Below are 20,778 nucleotides of genomic sequence, written 5' to 3'. Positions count from 1 at the left end.
CTCACCCGGCTTCATCGGCGGGGTCCGGAGCGCATGCGCCGCAGTTCAATGTCACCCCGGAGCGCATGCGCCGCAGTTCGATATCTCCCCAGAGCGCATGCGCCCCTCGCCGGGGTTGTTGGCGCATGCGCGAGGGTTTTTTTTGGCGCGGTGAGCCGGCGTCGACTATGGTGGGCGAGAAGGGCGCTGATAGAGTTCTCCTTTGTCGACCGCTGTTGGTGGCGATAAGACTATGTTCGGAAGATCCCTACGTTAGCATAATCAAGTTACCGAGTCTTTAGTGTTGATTCAGAAACCGTTTAAAGCCCATCTGGGCATCATCATGAGTTCTTCGAACGTGTCACACTAAAGAGGCCGCAGGCTCCGAACGGTCTTGTAATGGATTCTAGTCGCTGCAGGAGGGGAGAAATACTGTGGGCAACAAGGTAAATGAGAAGCACGAATCTTGTCTCATGTCCTTCAGAGAAAGAAAAAAGTTTATATGTACTGCATGGGTCAGGGAAAAAGAGGAATGTGATTAAGTGGCAATCACAGCATGGAGCAAAGTTGGCTGAGCAAAATGGTCTGCTCCCAAAATACAGGGAGAGGAAATGCATAAAACGATTTAGGAGGAATGCTCAAACTGAAGGAGGTGGTGAGTAGCACAGGAGACACAGGCCAGACCAGAACAAAGAATGGCCTGCAAGAAACAAAGTGAATGGAAAACCAGTCTAGGAGGAAGATTAAGGCATGAGGAGGTGTTAAATAGAACAGCAGAAATTGGCCAGACAAGAACAGAATGGTGATTAGAGATATCTGGGGATGAATTAATTTCTGATCCAATCAACAGAATAGTCTGGCTTGGAGGTTTAAGATGGGAGTGCTGCACCCCAGATATCTGCAAAACAGGAGATGACTTGTGATAAATAACCCTTATGCAAAAAGATCTAGCAAAGGAAGACAACTTTTGTTCTGTATGATAATGAAATCTTGCAAAGGAAGCCAACTTTTGTTCTGTATGATAAGGTTGACCTATATAAACTGAGCCAACTGGACAATAGGGGTCAGTCTTGGGGAATAGCTCACTGTGCAGGTGACCTATGAACTAACGACTGACCCAGAGCTCTGTTAAGTTTTATTCTTGTGCTGTGTAATAAATTGACTGTTGAACCGAATACCTTCTCCTATCACTTCATTCAAAGAACACGCTGGACTCAGACCACACATAGACTAAATTAAGAGTAAGGTAAAGCCAGAGTCCGACAGAAGTTGTAACAAATTAGGAATGAAACAGCCCATAAATTGTTTACAAAGAAATAGTCATTAGAATGGAATGCTTCCAGATATTTGTTTCAACTGTGTTTATTAATTAACCAAATTCAACTAATAGCAATCTACTGTGCCCATATGCTCTCTGTGGCATGTGTGGTTCAAATCCATAATTAACATCCACAAGATTGCTGAAACGTGTCGGGCAAAGACTATGCCTCCACTGATGTTGATTAAAACTGTTGGCCTCTCTGGAGGAAGTGGAATAATCCGTCAGAGATACAAAGCAGAAAGCAGGGGGCTGAGTGGGTTCTTGGGCCTGTACATCGCCAGCGGTTGGGAAAGGGGTTGAAAGGAATTTGTCCCTTCTCTTGTCTCTGTGTGGGTTTTCTCGGGGGGGGTGGTCTTGGTTTCTCCTACCATTTGAAATGTATGGGGGTAATTAGGCGGCACAGACTTGTGGAACAAAATGGCCTGTTACTGTGCTATCTTAATTTTTAACATTTTAAAAAGTTGAACAAGTGAGGCCAAATTTGGAGAATTATATGTAATTTTGGTCACCTAACTACAGGAAAGATATCAATAAGATAGAGAGCAGAAAAGATTGGCTCAAATGTTGCCCAGACTTCAGGAACTGAGTTACAGGGAAAGATTAAACAGGACATTATTCCCTGGAGTGTAGAAAAGTGAGGGGAGATTTGATAGGTATTTAAAAGTGAGGGGGACAGACAATGTAGATAGACATTTTTCACTGAGGGTAGCTGAGATACAAGCTAGAGGACATGGGTTAAGAGAGAAAGTGGAAAAGTTTAGGGGAAATGTGACTAGAAGGGCTAAATGGTCTGTGCTGTAGTGTTTTATGGTTCTAGTGCTCTATGAAGGGGAACTTCTTCACGCAGAGTGGTGGGAGTGTGGAATGAGCTGCCAGCTGAGATGGTGAATGCAGACTTAATTTTAACATTTAAGAATTTGTACAGGTATGTGAGAAACAGAAGTACCTTCACAGAAATTGCTCGAGACAAAAATTGAGAACAAAGAACATTTATTGTACAACAGTGCAAAGTTGGGTGCTTCCCCTTACCCTGGGAATACACACAGATACTGAGGCTGACCCAACTTTTATACATTTCATTTCAGTACAGAGATACCTTCCCCCTAACATTCTTCTGCCTCCTGGATTGGTTTAGCATTAGGTAATTCTGCCCACGTGGATTCTAACTGCTTATCAGTTTATGTGCCTTCCTGCAAACTTGTTGGCCAGGAAATATCATGTCTTTGTTCTTTACTCAGTAATCAATCCCCAAGACTTGCTAAAGCTATCTACTTGCTATCCTGTTTTGAAGATCCTTATTTTATTATACTTTTATAACCCTTCCTCCCATTCCAACATCCCTTCACCCTGATTTAACCCATAATACTTCATTTCTAATGAGCACTTGCTTGACTCCTCACATTCCAGCATCCCTTCACCTTAAGTTAACCCAAATACTTCATTTCTAATGAGCACTTGCTTGACTCCTCACATTCCAGTATCCCTTACAGGTACATGGATGGGAAAGGTATGGAGTTCCATGGATTGAGTGCAGATCAGTGGGACTAGGGAAAAAAAAAAGTTAAGCACAGACTAGAAGAGCCAAAGGGGCCTGTTTCTGTGCCTTCCTGTTCTATGTACAGACTGATAACACAGGAATACAATTTTGTTTTTTTAACAAGAGGTTTGCTTCCTGAAAAAATTTGGGGATAATGATGGACAACTTCAAGCTGAACACAGATAATTTCAGTCTGGCGGGGGGTGGGCTGGCGGATTGTGTAAACAACTTAGTGTTGATAAGTTAAGTGTTGATCTTGTTGTTCTTTACCCAAAGAATTAATCTAATTTTTAAGGAACCATTGTTTTGGTGTATTTCCATTGCTGCTGGTATATGGCATTCACTGAACTCGTAACAGTGAGGATTGCTCTGGGTGTGATTGGGTGGGTTATTCTTGGCTGCAGTTGGGCAAAGTATGGGTGGGACTGTTGCGGCCAAGTTGGGTTCAGGTTGAGTTTGGACTATTGATGGTTGGGTAAGGTTTTGGCTTGTTGCTGGGGGTTTAATTTTTAAATATTTCAGTAGATCTCAATGCCATTTCAGTAGATCTCAATGTCTTACTGATGGCACACTAATGGCTTTGTGAAAAAAGCATCTCAGAGCCTTTGCTTCCTCAGGAGTTTGCAAAGGTTTGATGACTCGGAAACCGTGGCAAATTTATACACGTGGTGGAAAGTTTACAGTCTAGATGCATCACAGCCTGAGTATAAAGCCTGGAAAAGGGAGTGGTTACAGCCCAACACATCTCAAGCAAAACCCTCCCCACCATTGAGAGCATCTACAGGGAACACTGCTGTCAATGAGCAGCAGCAATCATGGGGATCCACACCACCCAGCACAAGCTCTGTTCTCGCTGCTACCATCAGGAAAGAGGTATAGGGGTCATGAGATATGCACCACTAGTTTCAGGAACAGCTGTTATCTCTCCGCCATTAGACTCCTCAACAACAAACTCAATCAAGGACTAATTTGTGGACTCCTACTTTTGCACTTTATTAGTTTTTTCTTTCTGTATTGCATAGTCAGTTTTATTTGTTTATATGTGTACATTATGCAGTTTTTTTAACTATCATCAAGTGACAATTCTGCCTCACCCATAGGAAAAAGAATCTCCGGGCTCTATGTGATGCTGTGTATATACTTGGACAATAAATCTGAAATCTGTTGCATTTACAAATCTAACATTTGAGAATTTGATATTGGTGACAAAATAAAGAAAGATTTGGGATGGGCAGTACAGAAATATTTATGTAATGAGTTGACTGCAGAATGAATTGTAATGCTCTACAGTTTCTATTTATTGAGCATCAAGGACCAGGGCCACCGGTTGAATCAATGTGATTAAAACACAAAATACATTGAAAATAGCTGATGAATGCAAACTTGGTGACAGAAATGAGTGACAGAGCAGTCTAGTCACCCAGCCATAGGAAGGATGTTGTTGAGTTGGGAAGCATGCAGAATAGATTCATGAGCATGTTTCTGGTACTAACTTGACTTGAGATGTAAGGGGATACTGGATATGCTCTTTTTCCTGGAACATAGAAAGCCAAGGGGCAACCTTGTAGAAGTGGGACATCAATGAAGTAGACAGTGCATGGTATATGTTGGTGTTTCATACGACCCCGAATCTTCATTTAAAATGTAGATGAGCTATACTCGCTGAGTAAGACTACCCAAGTCTGGCACTTACTGCTGACCAGTTGAGTGATGCTATCATGATACTTTAGAAGCAAATTGCAATAAAGGTTTAAATTTTATTGGCATATTTTAAAATAAGCAACTGTCGGCTCTTTTAACAGGTCATTTAACATGGACACATGGAAATGCACTGAGACTCCTCTCTTAAGGTTTGGATCTAATGCTTGGCGTGGAGGAGCACTGAGACTTTAAGGTTTGGATTTTATACTTGGTGTATAAGATAATCCCTCGTTTTGGGGGTGACATTTTTAATATTCCAATACTGTCATGTATGCCAGCATACATGCTGTGTCTTTTTTCCCCAAGGGTAGGTGAGTCTAAAAACTGAATGTGTAGATTTAAGGTGAGAGGCAAAGATCTGAAGGGGATCTGAGGGCACCTGTTTCATGCGCTGGCAGAGAAAGTGATGGAAGCAGGTACAATGACATTTAAAAGACATTCAAGCAGATCCATGGAGAGAAAAAGGTGAGAGGAATATGGGAAAAATTAGACTAGTTCAGGGAGATAAAAGCCAGCATGGATGAGAAGGCCCTGTTTTCCTGCTGTACAAGTCTATAATTGCAGTAGTTTTCAAACTGCCCCCCTAAACTCACATTCAACCTTAAGCAATCCCTACGCCATTAGTGCTCTGTGATTGTTAAGAGATTGCTTAAGTTGGAATGTGAGTGGAAAGAAAATGGTTTGAAATCCATTGTTTTAATTGTACCTAATTGACTCGTTATGTGCATGGTTTCATAACTCCAAAGGAAATGGGCCAATGACAATTATTCTTAAGCAAAATATTTCAGTGACAATTGGGTCTAGAGCAGTGGTTCTCAACCTTCCCTTCCCACTCACATACCACCTTAAGCAATCCCTTACCAATCACAAAGCACTGAGTTTAGGGGGGCAGTTTTCAAACCATTGGTCTATAGCATGTTAAAGTAGGTTATAGAGGAGGATTCAGGAAGGAAATTCTAAAGAATGAAAGATTTTTGTAGGCGTGGTTGCCATAGGGCAAAAAAAGATTGAATAGCCATTGAGATGAGAGGAAGTGTTGGCATTGCATGAGAGATGATGTAGGTTGGAGAGCTGCAGAGGTGAAGGGGAAACGTGTTCTTAGGATTTTAACCTAATGATGATCATTTTTAAATTGTAATTTGTGGCAAACTCAAGCCAGTGGCAGAGGAAGCAGTGATTTGGATTTGGATGACTGGCAAGTACATTGGAATAGTTGCCTGGAAGTGACAAGTATATGGAGGTGGATAATGCTGCCGAGGAGGGGATATTCGACTAGAAAATCAACAGTTGTGTTCGTGAACCAGACTGAACAAAGTATGAGTGCATTTAAAAAGATCTGTGAAAAGTGCTAGCTATGCATGCTTTGCTACCTTGACCATTAAGGTACCCCTTGAATTTTTTTTTGCCAGAACCACTCAGTGGAGTTTGGAGCAGAATCCACTCTGAGTACTATGAAGTGGATGAAAGATTTTCGTCAGGGAATTAATCTGCTTGTGCATGAAAGAATTTCAATAATCCCTGTTACAATTACAATGCAGGAATCAAAGAGAATAATTCCTCATCTCCCCAATCCATTAACTGCTCCAGCAATACATGATCAAACCGCATGGAAAAAAAAGTTCCAACAGAGTTACCACATCTAAAACACAAATCTGATTCATGAAAACCATACTTTTTTAGTTTTTCAGGTGTTAAGTATAATTGATGTAAAAAAAAATTAATTCATCATTGCATAATGTGCATTTATCAGTCTAGTTACACTATCATAACAGATATCTAACCAATTATCCTTGGAAAAAATAAAACCGATATCCATTTCCCATTTACCTTTGGATTTATCCCAACCCTTTTTATCCATACCATCCTGTAATATTTGATACATAAATGAAATATAACCCATAAGAAAAGTCTCAAATTTAGTAATTTCATATCTCTACCAAACACATGTTTTACCAAAGATCAAATTTGATAATAAAGAAACACAGTTCTTATCAATACCATAACTATCCCTCATCTGGTCAAAACATAAAAATTTACTTTCTTTAAAACAATCTCCCAAATTTTCCACACCTTTAAATCTCCAATGTAATAAACTTCAATTATGTATTGAGAAAGAAATGTTGATTATTATACAACGGAGTCAAGGCCGATAATTCATCCGTCGAACCTATCATTTTCTTTTTCTTTGTCCAATTGCTCCAGCAATGATATAAGAATAACATTCTAATAGTTCCAGGACTGAAAATATTTACCTGCCTAAGAGTCCTCCATCTTGGTTATGTGTATGCCAGAATCAATGAGGATTTATTTAGAGAAATCAGGTAGGTTGGATTGAACATCCTTTCCACAAATATTTGAGTTTCTTGCTGCCCAGCTCTGTCCTCTCTTTATTAGGAAGTACTTCTGAGGCATAAATTTGATGACACTGGACATCAAAGATTTTGTGTCCTGAGCACTTTTGGGTTTATTTTATGGATTTTAAGCTACTCATCATGAAAATCACTTTATCACGTATCGGTTTCTTGGTGACTACAGCCCATGACAACATTCATCAAACATACAAAACCATGTCATTGAAAATTCATTTTCTATAGTCGCACTTGGACTTCTTTCTGATAATATTGGTGCACTCAGTGACAAACGTGAAAGGTTTCACTGAGACATTACAACTATGGAAAAGCAGTATCAGGGCAATTGGAATCCATCAATGCTGACCAACTACTGTTGGATGCTGACAGGAGAGGCATCTGATGCTGAGTACAAATGAAAATTAGTGGCTAAAAATGTTTAGGTCAGTTGAACTAATGTAATTTTTCAGCATTATTATGCAATGAAACATGCTAAATTCAATATATTCAAGTTAATGTAATGCTTCTCCAAATTGCTGTCCTGTGTAATTGCTCAAATGGCCCTTGGTGCCAACAGGAGCAACTGAGTGAGATGCTAACTTTGAGATGGATTTCTCCAACTGGAGGAGCAATCACAGATTTGATTGACAAGTGAAAGTTTGCAAACAAACCAAGTGAATATTTCTAAAGGAGAAGCAAATGAATCTGTCTTTGTTTTTCCTGGAATCCTGTCATCTGCCTACAAAGGGAAAAGAACATTTAAAGTGGCCACTAAATGGGATCAAATATCTAGGAGTTAGAATAGATAATTCCTACATTATTCTTGGCCAGAATTAATCATTCGGGTATTAACTGCTTCTTTTCCAGAATAGCTTTGAGGACAATAAACCCGAACAAGTAGAGGACATCATTACAGCAGAATAGGTTTGCAGGGGAGTTTCTATCAGAAATCTGTGTGGGTGTAAAAGGTACGAGTGTGAAGAGCACCCAAGGCATAAATTATTCCTGAGTATTTTATGGTATTTCTCACTTTAGAAGCTGCCTCCTAAAGCCTTGGCAGTGCAATATTTTGTTCAAATAAACAGTGATAGGAGCATTAATCATCTGTTCCCTGTTTTGTATAGTAAGAATATGTAGCATTTGGATGCAGAAATTTAGCTACTTGATACTAGAGCATTAGAACAATTTTGTACATTGCTCTAGCACCTATTTTGATCATGGGAAAATGGCAGCAATTTTGAATATTTTATAATTTTCCAGACTTGGACTCAGAGTACAATCAACACCTACTACAACTTATCCAAATCCATTCTATACAGATTCCTGAGTCCAAATTTGTCCCCTTCCCTCCCCCGCTCCTGTGACACAAAACATTTAATGCTTGACTTCTTCTTTGGCTTGGCTTCACGGACGAAGATTTATGGAGGGGTAATGTCCACGTCAGCTGCAGGCTTGTTTGTGGCTGACAAGTCCGATACGGGACAGGCAGACACGGTTGCAGCAGTTGCAAGGGAAAATTGGTTGGTTGGGTGTTGGGTTTTTCCTCCTTTGTCTTTTGTCAGTGAGGTGGGCTCTGCGGTCTTCTTCAAAGGAGGTTGCTGCCCACCAAATTGTGAGGCTCCAAGATGCACGGTTTGAGGCGATATCAGCCCACTGGCGGTGGTCAATGTGGCAGGTACCAAGAGATTTCTTTAGGCAGTGCTTGTATCTCTTCTTTGGTGCACCTCTGTCACGGTGGCCAGTGGAGAGCTCGCCATATAACACGATCTTGGGAAGGTGATGGTTCTCCATTCCGGAGACGTGACCTACCCAGCGCAGTTGGATCTTCAGCAGCGTGGATTCGATGCTGTCAGCCTCTGCCATCTCGAGTACTTCGATGTTGGAGATGAAGTCGCTCCAATGAATGTTGAGGATGGAGCAGAGACAATGCTGGTGGAAGCGTTCTAGGAGCCGTAGGTGATGCCGGTAGAGGACCCATGATTCGGAGCCGAACAGGAGTGTGGGTATGACAATGGCTCTGTATTCGCTAATCTTTGTGAGGTTTTTCAGTTGGTTGTTTTTCCAGACTCTTTTGTGTAGTCTTCCAAAGGCGCTATTTGCCTTGGCGAGTCGGTTGTCTATCTCGTTGTCGATCCTTGCATCCGATGAAATGGTGCAGCTGAGATAGGTAAACTGGTTGACCGTTTTGAGTTTTGTGTGCCCGATGGAGATGTGGGGGGGCTGGTAGTCATGGTGGGGAGCTGGCTGATGGAGGACCTCAGTTTTCTTCAGGCTGACTTTCAGGCCAAACATTTTGGCAGTTTCTGCAAAACAGGACGTCAAGCGCTGAAGAGCTGGCTCTGAATTGACAACTAAAGCGGCATCGTCTGCAAAGAGTAGTTCACGGACAAGTTGCTCTTGTGTCTTGGTGTGAGCTTGCAGGCGGCTCAGATTGAAAAGACTGCCATCCGTGCGGTACCGGATGTAAACAGCGTTTTCATTGTTGAGGTCTTTCATGGCTTGTTTCAGCATCATGCTGAAGATAACTAATCAAAAAACTAATCAAAGAAGAAAACACACAGAACAATAAAAGCATTCACAACAAAGGAATAAATGAAACATCAGGGAGTTATAGGTATGTCCTGGCATGGCAGCCTGGATCTAGGCCCATTTCTTTTCCTGATTTTAGCGGGCTGGAATGAGGCAGGCCCCCCCAGCACCTCTATGCCCCCCCCCCCCCACTGCCCCAAAAACTGAGGAGGAAGCAGAGAAGGCAGAGCAGTGAGGTGCAGCAGTTCTCTCTACAACCGTGCTCCTATAAAGCTTAGGTATGGTGGCCAAATCTTTTGGAAAATGTCATACTCCAGGGAAACACAGCCTTTCATCTCCTTGCTCCACTGCCCAATGCTCAAACAAGAGTCAGACTTCCAGGTAACCATTATGCACTTCCTGGCCACTGCCAATGCGATCATTACAAATTGAATTTGAAATTTGGATAGCTTCATTTTAAGTCTTATGTCTATTATATTACCCAACAGGAACAACTTCGGGTCCTGTGGGAATTCCTTACCTATAATTTTCCCTAAAACTTCCACCTTGTTCCATCCATAGGGCCTCACTTTGGTACATGTCCAGGTTGCGTGCACAAAGGTCTCTGTCTGAATGATGCATCTAAAACATTGGTCTGATAATTCTGGTTTAGATATATTCATCTTTAGCTGGTGCAAAAAAATTCTATTCCGTGCATTCATGATTGCAGTCATGCTGGTCCGACACAGGTTGGAGGCTTCGTTTAGGTCCTTCCACTTGTAGGAGGAAATATATTGCTGAAATTAATTTCCGTGTGTTCCCCCTTCAAATCATGGTCTCTGTCACTGCACTTTAGTTGGACCTAATTTGTTCTGTAGAAAAGATCTCTGAAGTTTGAATGTCCTATTTGATAAATCATATTTCTAAGTTGTTCAAATGACATTAGCTGCCCCTGCTTGTAAAAGTCCAGGATCTTGTTACCTACTGTCAAAGGTATTAATCGATTTGGAGTTGGGAGTTTTTGGGGACAGTCCCACTTGTATTCCTAAATATTAGTTATGTGAATAATTTGTTTCAATATGGGGCTGTCAGTTTTTCTGTATTACAATTTGGCATCCCATTTATAAATGAAATCCTCTGCCTCCTTCTTGCCCACCAAGTGCAGGCCAATTTGTACCCAGGATGGCACCCCCCTCCCTCGATTGGGCTGCCCAATAATACTTAATAAAGTCCAGCATCCATAAATTGACCAGACTGTAATCCCCAGTTCAATATCTCTGTAGAGACCCTTGCTACTTTCCCATTCCATAAAGATGAGCGAAAGTGGGTTCTGGAAAAAAACCTGGGGCAACGCTACAGCAGTGTCTGGAAGAGATGCTGAAGTCTTGGCAGCACATTTATTTTAAAACAGTTGACCCTGCCCACTAATGTTATGGGCAGTGACATCCATCTGTTCAGGTCCTCCATGATTTTTTTCCCCAGCGAGGGTGTGTAATTTACCTTGTATAAATTATCTATTTTAACTCCTAGATATTTGATCCCATTTAGTGGCCACTTTAAGAGTTATTTTGACATTGACTTTAGTCCTCTGCAGTGAGTGACATAATTTTGCTCTTGTCCCAAATGATCTTAGAAACCTTCCCATAGTCTTCCAGGGAAGAGTGCAATTTGGACAGTGATTTCATTGCATCTGTCAGATATACCAATGTAGCAGCAAATAGGTTGATCTTGTGTTCTTCTTGGCCTACTTGGTAGCTCTTAATGTCTGGATTTTGATGAATGGCCTCAGCCAATGGTTCCATAGCCAGTATGAACAGAGCTAGAGATAATGGACACACCTGTCAACTAGACCTTGTCAGTGGGAAGGCTGATGAAATTTGTCCATTGGTCACAACTTCGCCTTGGGCGTGTGATATAGCACCCATATCAATTAATAAAAGTTGGCCCTTGCCTCAATTTCTCCATACTTAATAAAAAAAAAACTCCCACTCCAGTGTGTCAAATGTCTTCTCTGCATCAAGACCCCTCTCATTTCTAGTTTGTGCCAGGTGTAATACAATCAACAGTCTACTGATATTATCTGCTGCATGTCTTTTTAGTACAAAGCCCGCTTGATCTTTATTTACTAGCTGTGGCAAATACTTCGCCAATCTGTTTACCTGAGCTTTAGCTATTATCTTATAGTCCGTTTTTAATAATGAAATTGGCGTATAAGAAGATGGCAACAATAGATATTTGTCTTTCTTTAGGATTGTCGTAATAATTTGCTTTGAAAAAGAATCTAGGAGCGTGTGGGTCTCCATTGCCTGACCTACCACCTCCATATAAAGAGGCATCAGTAAATCTTTGAATTCTTTATAGAACTCGGATGGAAACCCATCCTCCCCTGGATGCTTGTTAGTTTGTAACTAATTCAGTGCTTTCTCTATCTCGTCTTCTGTGAAGGGACCACCTAAATCTTCCTGCTCCAATTTTGTCCATCCTCCCCAATAATTCTGATTTATATAAACCTTTATAATATTCTTGGAAGGTGTCACTAATTTAATTTAGTTTATAGGAGACCTCATCTTTCCCAGCTTGCATCACACTGATTGTTCTTGAGGTCTGCTCATTCCTCAACTGCCACAAGGATTTTGTGAGCTCTTTTCCCCCAATTCATAATATTTTTGTTTTGATCGGAGTATGGCCTTTTCCATAGTGTATGTTTGAAGTGTGTTATATTTCAGCTTCATATTTGTAATAGCCCTGTATTGGTCTTCTGAGCCTGATCTTTAGAAGTCCTTTTCCAAATGGGCAATTTCTTTCTCTAATTCATTCACCTCCTCATATTCTTACTGTTCTAGTGTATCCAATTATTTGACCCCTCAAATATGGCTTGAGGGTGAACCATAGGAGGAATTTATCTGGAGTAGAGGTAGGTAAAACATAGAATCTGTTGACAGTGGTTAAGTGAAAAAAACACAAATTCTGGGTAACTCAGCAGGTCAAACTGCCTTTATGTAGAAAAGGTGAAGGTACATCAATGTTTAGGGCTTTAACCCTTCAAGGTGTGGGGGAACATGAGAGGTGTCTGAACTGAAGGGGGAAAGGGGTGGTGAGGGTGGGAGATGATATGTGGAGGGGGAGACACTGCAGGAGGTGGAGTCTAGGTTAGGTGGAAAGTGAAAGGAAGAAGGAACTGAAATAACTAGTTAAAAGGGGGGGAGGGGGGGGAAAAAAGCAAACTTATTAGTGGAATGCAATGAACTCTGTTTATTCCCTGGGGTTGGAGGGTGACCAGACGAAAAGGAGTAGAGGTAGAGTTGGCCTCACAGAATGTATCTATTTGCGTTCTTATAAAACTACAAAACTCAAGTTTCCTCAACAGCAGTAGATTAAGACACCATCTATAAACTGTTTCCTGTTTGTCTGGCATTTCAACCATTATTACCAAGGGCAAATGATCTAAGACAAGTCTTGCCATGTATCTAGCCACCATTATTCTACCCTCTACATGGGCTGAAGCCAAAAAAAACCTATTCTTGAGTAGGAGTCTTGCTGCCTTCAGTAGAAGGAATAATCCCTCTCCCTTGGATGCTTCTCCCTACATGTATCAATTAAATTCAGCTCCTTCATACTTCCATGGTTGTTCTTGCTGCTTTTGTTTTTATTTTATTTGTTATCCAAGATAGGGTCCAGATAAAAATTAGTCTCCCCCAACCAAAATGTTCTCGTTTTCCTCTGCCAATCTCAGGAAAATATCCTGCATCAATTTTTCATCATCAAAGTTGGGAGCATATACATTTAGTAAGGTCCAGGATTCCAAGTATATCTTGCAGTGCACCAATACAAATTTACCTGCTTTATCTGTAGTCACACCCTGTACTCTCACTGGAACACTCTTCCCTACCAAGATTGCAACCCCCCCCCCCCCCCCACCCGAACAAGAAGGCTATTACCTGGACCACTTGCCCTCTTTTTAACTTTTGATGTTCTTGTTCAGTCAAATTGGTTTCCTGGAGGAAGGCCAGGTCTGCTTCCATTTTCTTAATGTGTGCCGAGACCCTTTTTTTCTTAATAGTTCTGTTTAGACCATTAACATTAAAGCTAACACACGTTATGCTTTTGGCCATTGCCCCTAGGGTAGTCATATAGTAGTCATTCTGCACCTTCACTGCCCCAAATTCCTGTCCCAATCCACCAATCATCCTTGGCCAATTGCCTCTGGCCACCAAGCCTGTGACAAACCTTGGAAGAAAAAAAATGAGGACTCAAGTTCAACTCAAGAGAAACAAAAAGACACATCAATGAAAACTATAATTAAACAACTGGTTAACCCCAAACAATTCACCCTTCCCAGCCCATATTCCATCCCTTGCCCTCATTTAGTGACCATTATCCTTAATTTATCACCATTTCTCTCAATATAATTGGTTGTGTGCCCCACGCTACCCCCAACCCCCAAGGACTGGTAATTCCTCGGTGAATTGTTGAGCCTTTCCCAGCACAGATAAAAACTTTGTCTCTTCCCCCCCCCCCATGACATTACTATTTTCAGAGTGGCTGGGTACTGCAACACACATTCGTAATCGTTTTGCTTTACCAGCCTTTTGACTGGTTCAAACTCTTTCCTTGACTTTAAAAGTGTTGGACTAATATTAAGTTTAAAAAAGACTTTACTCCCCTCAATTTCTATCTGGCTCCCCCTTTTTTCCCTCATTGCTTGCTACTGCTCTTAAAATCTTCTCTGTCTTGGTAACGCAGCAACTTTACCAAGATTGAGTGGGGTCTCTGTCCAGGATTTGATTTTGGAAGGGGGGGGATCAGTGGGCCCTCTCTACCTCTACTTTTTCACCCAGCACATCCCTCAACGGTATTTCAGGGACCCAGGTCTGGAAAAAATTAACTGGATTTCTCCCCCACTATCTTTGTTTCTATGGCTAAAGTTTCCCAGGGTGTCTAACTTTGTCCAGATGCACTCTTTCTCTCTCACCAGGACTTCCAATTTCTCTTCTCTATTTATCTTGTCTTCATTAGCACTCACTCTGACCTCAGCCTCATTCATTCTCACCATTAGACCAGAGAGGACATCTTGTACTTTATCTTTTCTCCCATAGCCTAGGCTCTATTATCCATTGCCGTAAATCTATCTTCCATGAGGCCCAATGCCTCCATTACATCCTGCAGAGAGGGTTCCAAGCCCCCCTCCTACTTTGTGTCCCAGGTGAGCCTCTTCCTGGCCTCAAGGAGTTTTCCTTGGCTACCATTGCTACTACCCCCGTCACCATTGTCACCCTTCTCAACTTCATCGCTCGACGTGCCGTATGACCTGACTCCATGGTCCACTGCTCTCTGGGCCCTGACCTCACTCTTTAGTCATGCGTCCTGGCTCCTTTTCCTTGTGACTGCCACACCCACCATCTGTAGCCTGAGAGTTGCGCTCAGCGCGAACTCTCCTGGCCTGACTATCCCATTTCTCCATTTCCTGATCACTGCTCTTGTCATCTGTGGCTTGGGAATTGCACATGGTGTGAACTCTTCTGGCCGGGCAATCTTGCTCCTCCACTCTGTGACTGCTGTTTTCACTGCCCGTGGCCTGGGGGCTGTGCAGATCGCAAGCACACTGGCCCGGCGATTTCCCCCTCCTTTGCCATGCATCCGTTGCTTGTATTGTCAGTGGCCCGAGAGTCACATGCAACATGGACTCTCCTGACCAGGTGGTCCAGCTGCGGGAGGGGCGGCCTCAAGTCTCTCCCCCTCTTCAGAATCTCTCACCGGGCTTGTGTCGACCAGAGGATGATTCAAGGAAGTACTACTTCAATGGTTATGGCTCTCCTGTTGAGCAGGCTGCTCCAGCTGAGAGACTGCTTCACTGACGGGCCTCGGGGCAGCCCCACCATTTTCATCACCACAAGACACCTCAACTTGCTCTGGGGAATCTTGAGGCTGGCTCTTTACCACTTCTGCCTATTGATTTCATTTTTTCATCATTATTGCTGATCCTGGTATTTTCCCACACCACTTGTGAGCATTTTGGCTATTCGTATAGATCAGGGAGCTCTGGGAGCTTCTGCCTACTCTTCCCACATCACGTGACCTCAAAAGGGCATCAATCTTCAGTGGCATTTCCTGTGAGACTATCAACTTATTGTAACTGGTATCATGACAAGATACAGTAGGATATCCAGTGATGTTCATGAGCTTGCATTTAAAAGAAGGCTGAGTTAAGTACACCTCAAAGTTCAGGGAGCAAAGCTGAAGGAATGGCGAAACAAGTTACAAAAAGAGAAGTGGGGCACCTGGTGGCTCTGCATGACCTGTTGGGAGCAGAAAGCTCAAGAGAGAGTGCACAGTTCTTGAAGGTAACAGGAACAGAATATTGGATTACTAACAGAAAATTCCAGGTGACGTGATGAGATGTGTGGGGGCCTTGAATGGAATGCTCATGCACCAACTAAACAGATCCTCCCTTTTCCCCCACTGCTAAGCATAGACCTTGTGGATGCCAGCTCCCCAGATCATATACAATAACGAGAATAGTATTGAATGAGCCTCCCTGAGTTCTACAGATGTGACTTTTGCTTTCCACAGAGCTAAAACAGAATGCATCAGGGTAGGGGAGGGGGAAATGCAACATTAAAAATGAGAAATAAAGCCAAGTGAAAGTGCAGAGAATGTTACGCAGCAGGCGTAGAGGGAGAAGGAGCAGGAGGGAGACTGATGACATTTTTTCAGAAAGGGAAAAGTTGGAAAACAAGGATATTTAAATGCAGAAATAAAGCAAGTTTGCAGATACCATAGTTGAAGTCAAAACACAATGCTGGAGAAACTCAGGTCAAACAGAGCCCTTTGTATAACAAAGATAACCAACATTTGAGGCTTGTGTCCTTCATCGAGGTATGGAAAATGTTGCAGGCATCTGAATAAAAGGGTAAGGGGGAGGTGTGGTTGCAAAGGCAGGAAATGATGGGTGGAGAAGGGAGGGTGGGCTCAGCAGCAAGTAAGGAGAGTAGGGATGGCCAGGTGAATGGAGAGGGAAGGAAGTGGAGAACTGACAAGGGGAAAGGAGAGCATGTTTGCAGAAACTGTAAAAATTATTGTTAATGTCATCCAGCTGGAGAGTGCCCAAATGAAAAATCAGGTGTTGTTCCTCCAATTTACAGGTGGTCTTGATGGGGTAGTACATCAAGTGTTGGGAGTGTGTCGCAGAACTGAAATTGTTGGCCTCTGGAAGGTCCCTGTCATTGGTGCAGACAGAACGAAGGTGCTCAACGAAGCAATCTCCCTGTTAGCGCCCAATCTCTCCAAAGTAGAGAACCACAAAGGGAGCACCAGATGCAGTAAATCAATCCTGCAGATACAGGAGTGAAGTACTACTTCACTTGAAAGGCACCTTTCCCCTGTGGCCACAGGAGGTTCCACACTTTTACCAACTCCTCCCTCACCACAGTTCATGGCCCCAAACAGGCCTTAAAAGTGAAGAAACTCTTGACTTGTTTGTCTATGGGAGTGATCTAATGCATTCAGTATTTTTATGGCCTTCTGTACATCTGAGATTCTGGGCGCAGACTGGGAGATCGGTCCTCTGAACACCTTTGCTCTGTCCGCACCAGTGACCGGGACATCCCAGTGGCCAAACATTTCAGTTCTGCGTCACACTTCCATTCTCACAAGTCAGTCCATGGCCTCGTGTACTATCCCACCAAGACTACCCGTAAATTGGAGGAGCAACACCTAATTTTTCTGTCTGGGCTCTCTCCATCCAGATGGAGTTAAAATAACTTTTCTGGTTTCTGGTAAACTGCTCTCGTATCCCCTCCCTTTTCCCTGTCAGCTCTCCACCCCTTCACTCTTCACCTAACCATCCCTCCTTCCCTTGCTTGCTGCTGACCCCTCCCTCCCTTCTCTACCTATTGCCTCCTGCCTTTGTGACCACGCCTTCCTCTTTTATTCAGATGCCTGCTGACTATTTTCCATACCTTGATGAAGGGCTCAAGCCCAAAATGTTGGTTATTAAATCTTTGCTATATAAAGGACACTGACCTGCTGAGTTTGTATTTTTACTATGTTTAAATGCAGAGAATGGGGAGAGAAGAACTCAGTAAATGTCTTCAGGGTGGATTGTCTTGATTGGTATCAACTCAGAGGATATTTTTTAATGGCAACTAATTTGTCTGGAGGAGGTTTCTTTAAAAAAAAAGTTCAGAGAACATCAGATAAATCTGAAATAAATGCTGAGATTGTACATCTTTCCTGCATATGTCGTCTTTCTTTGGCTTGGCTTCGTGGATGAAGATTTATGGAGGGGTAATGTCCACATCAGCTGCAGGCTCGTTTGTGACTGACAAGTCCGATGCGGGACAGGCAGACGCGGTTGCAAGGGAAAATTGGTTGGTTGGGGTTGGGTTTTGGGTTTTTCCTCCTTTGTCTTTTGTCAGTGAGGTGGGCTCTGCGGTCTTCTTCAAAGGAGGTTGCTGCCCGACGAACTGTGAGGTGCCAAGATGCACGGTTTGAGGCGATATCAGCCCACTGGCGGTGGTCAATGTGGCAGGCACCAAGAGATTTCTTTAGGCAGTCCTTGTACCTCTTCTTTGGTGCACCTCTGTCACAGTGGCCAGTGGAGAGCTCGCCATATAACACGATCTTGGGAAGGCGATGGTCCTCCATTCTGGAGATGTGACACAAAACCAATGTTTTGGGCTTGAGCCCTTCATCAAGGTCTGAGCAAAATGTTGACAGGCACCTGAACAAAATTAAGGGGTGGGGGAAAAGAGGAGCAGGGGAAGAAGCACAGGGCCACGGCCAAGACGTAGCTAAAGGAGAAAAGCACACCAGCAAATGGGGTGGAGGGGGATGGCTCTGAATGGTGAGGGATTGGAGTGGAGAGCTAGAGGAAAGGCAGGGAGAACAGAGTTGACTACCAGAAACTATTGTTGCAGGGATCATTGTGTTGTCTATATCAATAATCTGGACAATGTGGTAAATTGGGTCAGCAGGTTTGCTGATGACACTAAGATTTGAGGCATTGTGGACAGTGAGGAAGGCTTTCAAAGTTTGCAGAGGGATCTGCACCAACTGGAAAAATGGGCCAGAAAATAACAGATGCAATTTAATGCAGAGAAGAGTGAAATGTTGCATTTTGAAAGGACAGATCAAGGTAGGACATAAACAGTAAACGGTAGGGCACTGAGGAATGCAGAGGAAAAAAAGGATCTGGGACTACAGATAAATAATTCCCTGAACGTGGTGTCACAAGTACACAGGGTTGTCAAGAAAGCTTTTGGCATCTTGGCCTTCATAAGTCAAAGTATTGAGTGCAGAAGTTGAGATATACTCCAGATTTGGAGTATTGTGTGCAGTTCTGATTTCCAAACTACAGGAAGGATATCAGTGAGATTGAAAGAGTGCAGAGAAGATTTACTAGGATGTTGCCGGGTCTTCAGGAATTAAGTTATAGGGAAAGATTAGACAGGTTAGGACTTTATTCCTTGGAGTGTAGAAGAATAATGGGAGATTTGATAGACGGATAGAGACAGATAGAGACGGACTAAATGTGAGTAGGTTCTTTCCACTTGGATTGGGAGAGATAAATGCGAGAGGACATAGCTTTAGGGTGAAGGGAAAGGTTTAGGGGGAACTTCTTCACTCAGAATGGTGGAAGTGTGGAATGAACTGCCATCTTGTAAGGTAAATGCAGGTTTACTCTTAAGAATAAACTGGATATATTAATGAATGGGACGTCTGGAGGGTTATGGAGTGGGTGCAGGTTAGTGGGATTAGAGGAATGATGTTTCAGCACAAACTAGAAGAGCTGAATGGCCTACTTTCTGTGCTGCAGTGTTCTGTGGTACTAAACAGGAAAAATCGATGTTCAAGCCATCCAGTTTCTCCAGCACTTTTGCATATTTAATACAGGATGTTATTCTGTGCATAGTTTTTACAGTAAACTCTCCCGGTATCCAGCGCCTATGGGGATTTGTAGATACTGGATATGTAAATTTTCCAGTTGATTGAGATTTCATGTATGATTAGTGAATTAACCACTAGGGTGTGCCAATTTTAAACTTTTTTCCAATTTTTTTGCTTGCAGCTTAATGTTGCTGGTTGCTTGAATTCTGGGTAATGGATTTTTTTACTGCGTAGCGCAACAAGAAAGACTGTAAATTTCAGAGTTACAGGGAGATCAGTTGATACAGAGCAAAGGCAAAGTAATTTTACTATTATATAGTGCATTTTCGGGAGTCTCTTGACATCAATAAACTATACTGGGTAAAGTGTGCCAAGACAAATGTTGTCCTCTCAAACTTCTCTTGAACTGTAAGAAAACTCTTAACACTGATAAACAAAGTAAAGCAAGAGGAACCAAGTTGCACAGAGAGACGGACAGAGATGGATGCAGCTCAGCAACTATTTCCCCAAGTAAGTGAGCTCAGCACATTGGGCTGAGCACAACCTTTTTATAATGATAAAAAGATACTTGAGGTGCAAGCAGATCTCCCCCATAACAGCATGTTCAGCATGAGTACAGCACATTAAAAAGCATGAATTATCTTTCAATGTGGCAGCACTCCTGTCATAAAAGGAGTTGTTTTCTTTGCCAACTACCACCAAGACACACTCTCATTTCCATATCTTGCCCCTTTTCTTAATCACATTCATTTTGTTTTATTGCTTCGCCCAGTAATTTTCCATTCCTCAGTCTTTGCGAGACTTGTAAAGGCAGCAGGAAAAACATCAACATTTTCACAGGTCCAAGAACTTGTATTTGGTTACTTTGGATAAAGAATCTCAGGGTTTCAGGGTTGTATGTGATATCTTTATGTACTTTGACAATAAATCTGAACTTTAAAATTTGGAAAAAATAATAGGGAAAATATATGCACCTTTGGTGAAGATGGGAGCAGATATTCAGCTAGCTGGGTGACTTGGTCATGCCTTGCTCGTAGCAGCTGTTTGAATAAAGTTTTGTGAAACAGCAATGACATTAGCCAGAATGAAGAGCTGGTTGACTCATTGGGGTGACTCATAGTGTCCCTTATCACTGCTTAGTTAGAGTTGCCCCAGTCAGAGGCTTTATCTGTGAACTTTGGAGGGGGTGGGTGGGGAAGGTAATTATCGACAATATGATTGATCTTCTTTCAGGTGGTTCCATGGAGATGTAGCGATAGTTAAATGCTTTCAAAGAATGTGACTGAAAATGAAGTAAAATGTTTTAAGGTTTATATATTCATGCAAGTAGTTTATTCAGTGTAAGTACAGTATAATATCTTTCTTTGAATCTGTTTATTCTTAATACAGATGTATTAGTTAAGCGGTGTATTAGTAAAAGTCTCAGGTCATTGGAAAAAACACTTAGCCGGCATCTATCAATTTCCGTAGGTGCTGGATACCAGGGTTTTACGGTA

General features: G+C 42.4%; 1 long non-coding RNA gene across 1 annotated transcript in view; it reads left to right on the top strand.

The window, feature by feature from the left end:
* The first annotated feature begins 218 nt into the window (after positions 1 to 218).
* LOC138737553 (uncharacterized) overlaps positions 219 to 20,778 on the top strand; it is a 31,572-nt gene continuing 11,012 nt past the window's right edge. The window contains exons 1-2 of the long non-coding RNA XR_011341019.1: positions 219 to 425; positions 4,640 to 4,731. This is a non-coding gene — a long non-coding RNA (uncharacterized lncRNA). The remainder of the gene's footprint in view (positions 426 to 4,639; positions 4,732 to 20,778) is intronic.

Source organism: Narcine bancroftii, chromosome 6, assembly GCF_036971445.1.
Source record: "Narcine bancroftii isolate sNarBan1 chromosome 6, sNarBan1.hap1, whole genome shotgun sequence".
Classification (NCBI taxonomy): Eukaryota; Metazoa; Chordata; class Chondrichthyes; order Torpediniformes; family Narcinidae; genus Narcine; species Narcine bancroftii.
The sequence above is the reverse complement of the archived record's forward strand: the minus strand, read 5'-3'. Positions and strand labels throughout refer to the sequence as shown.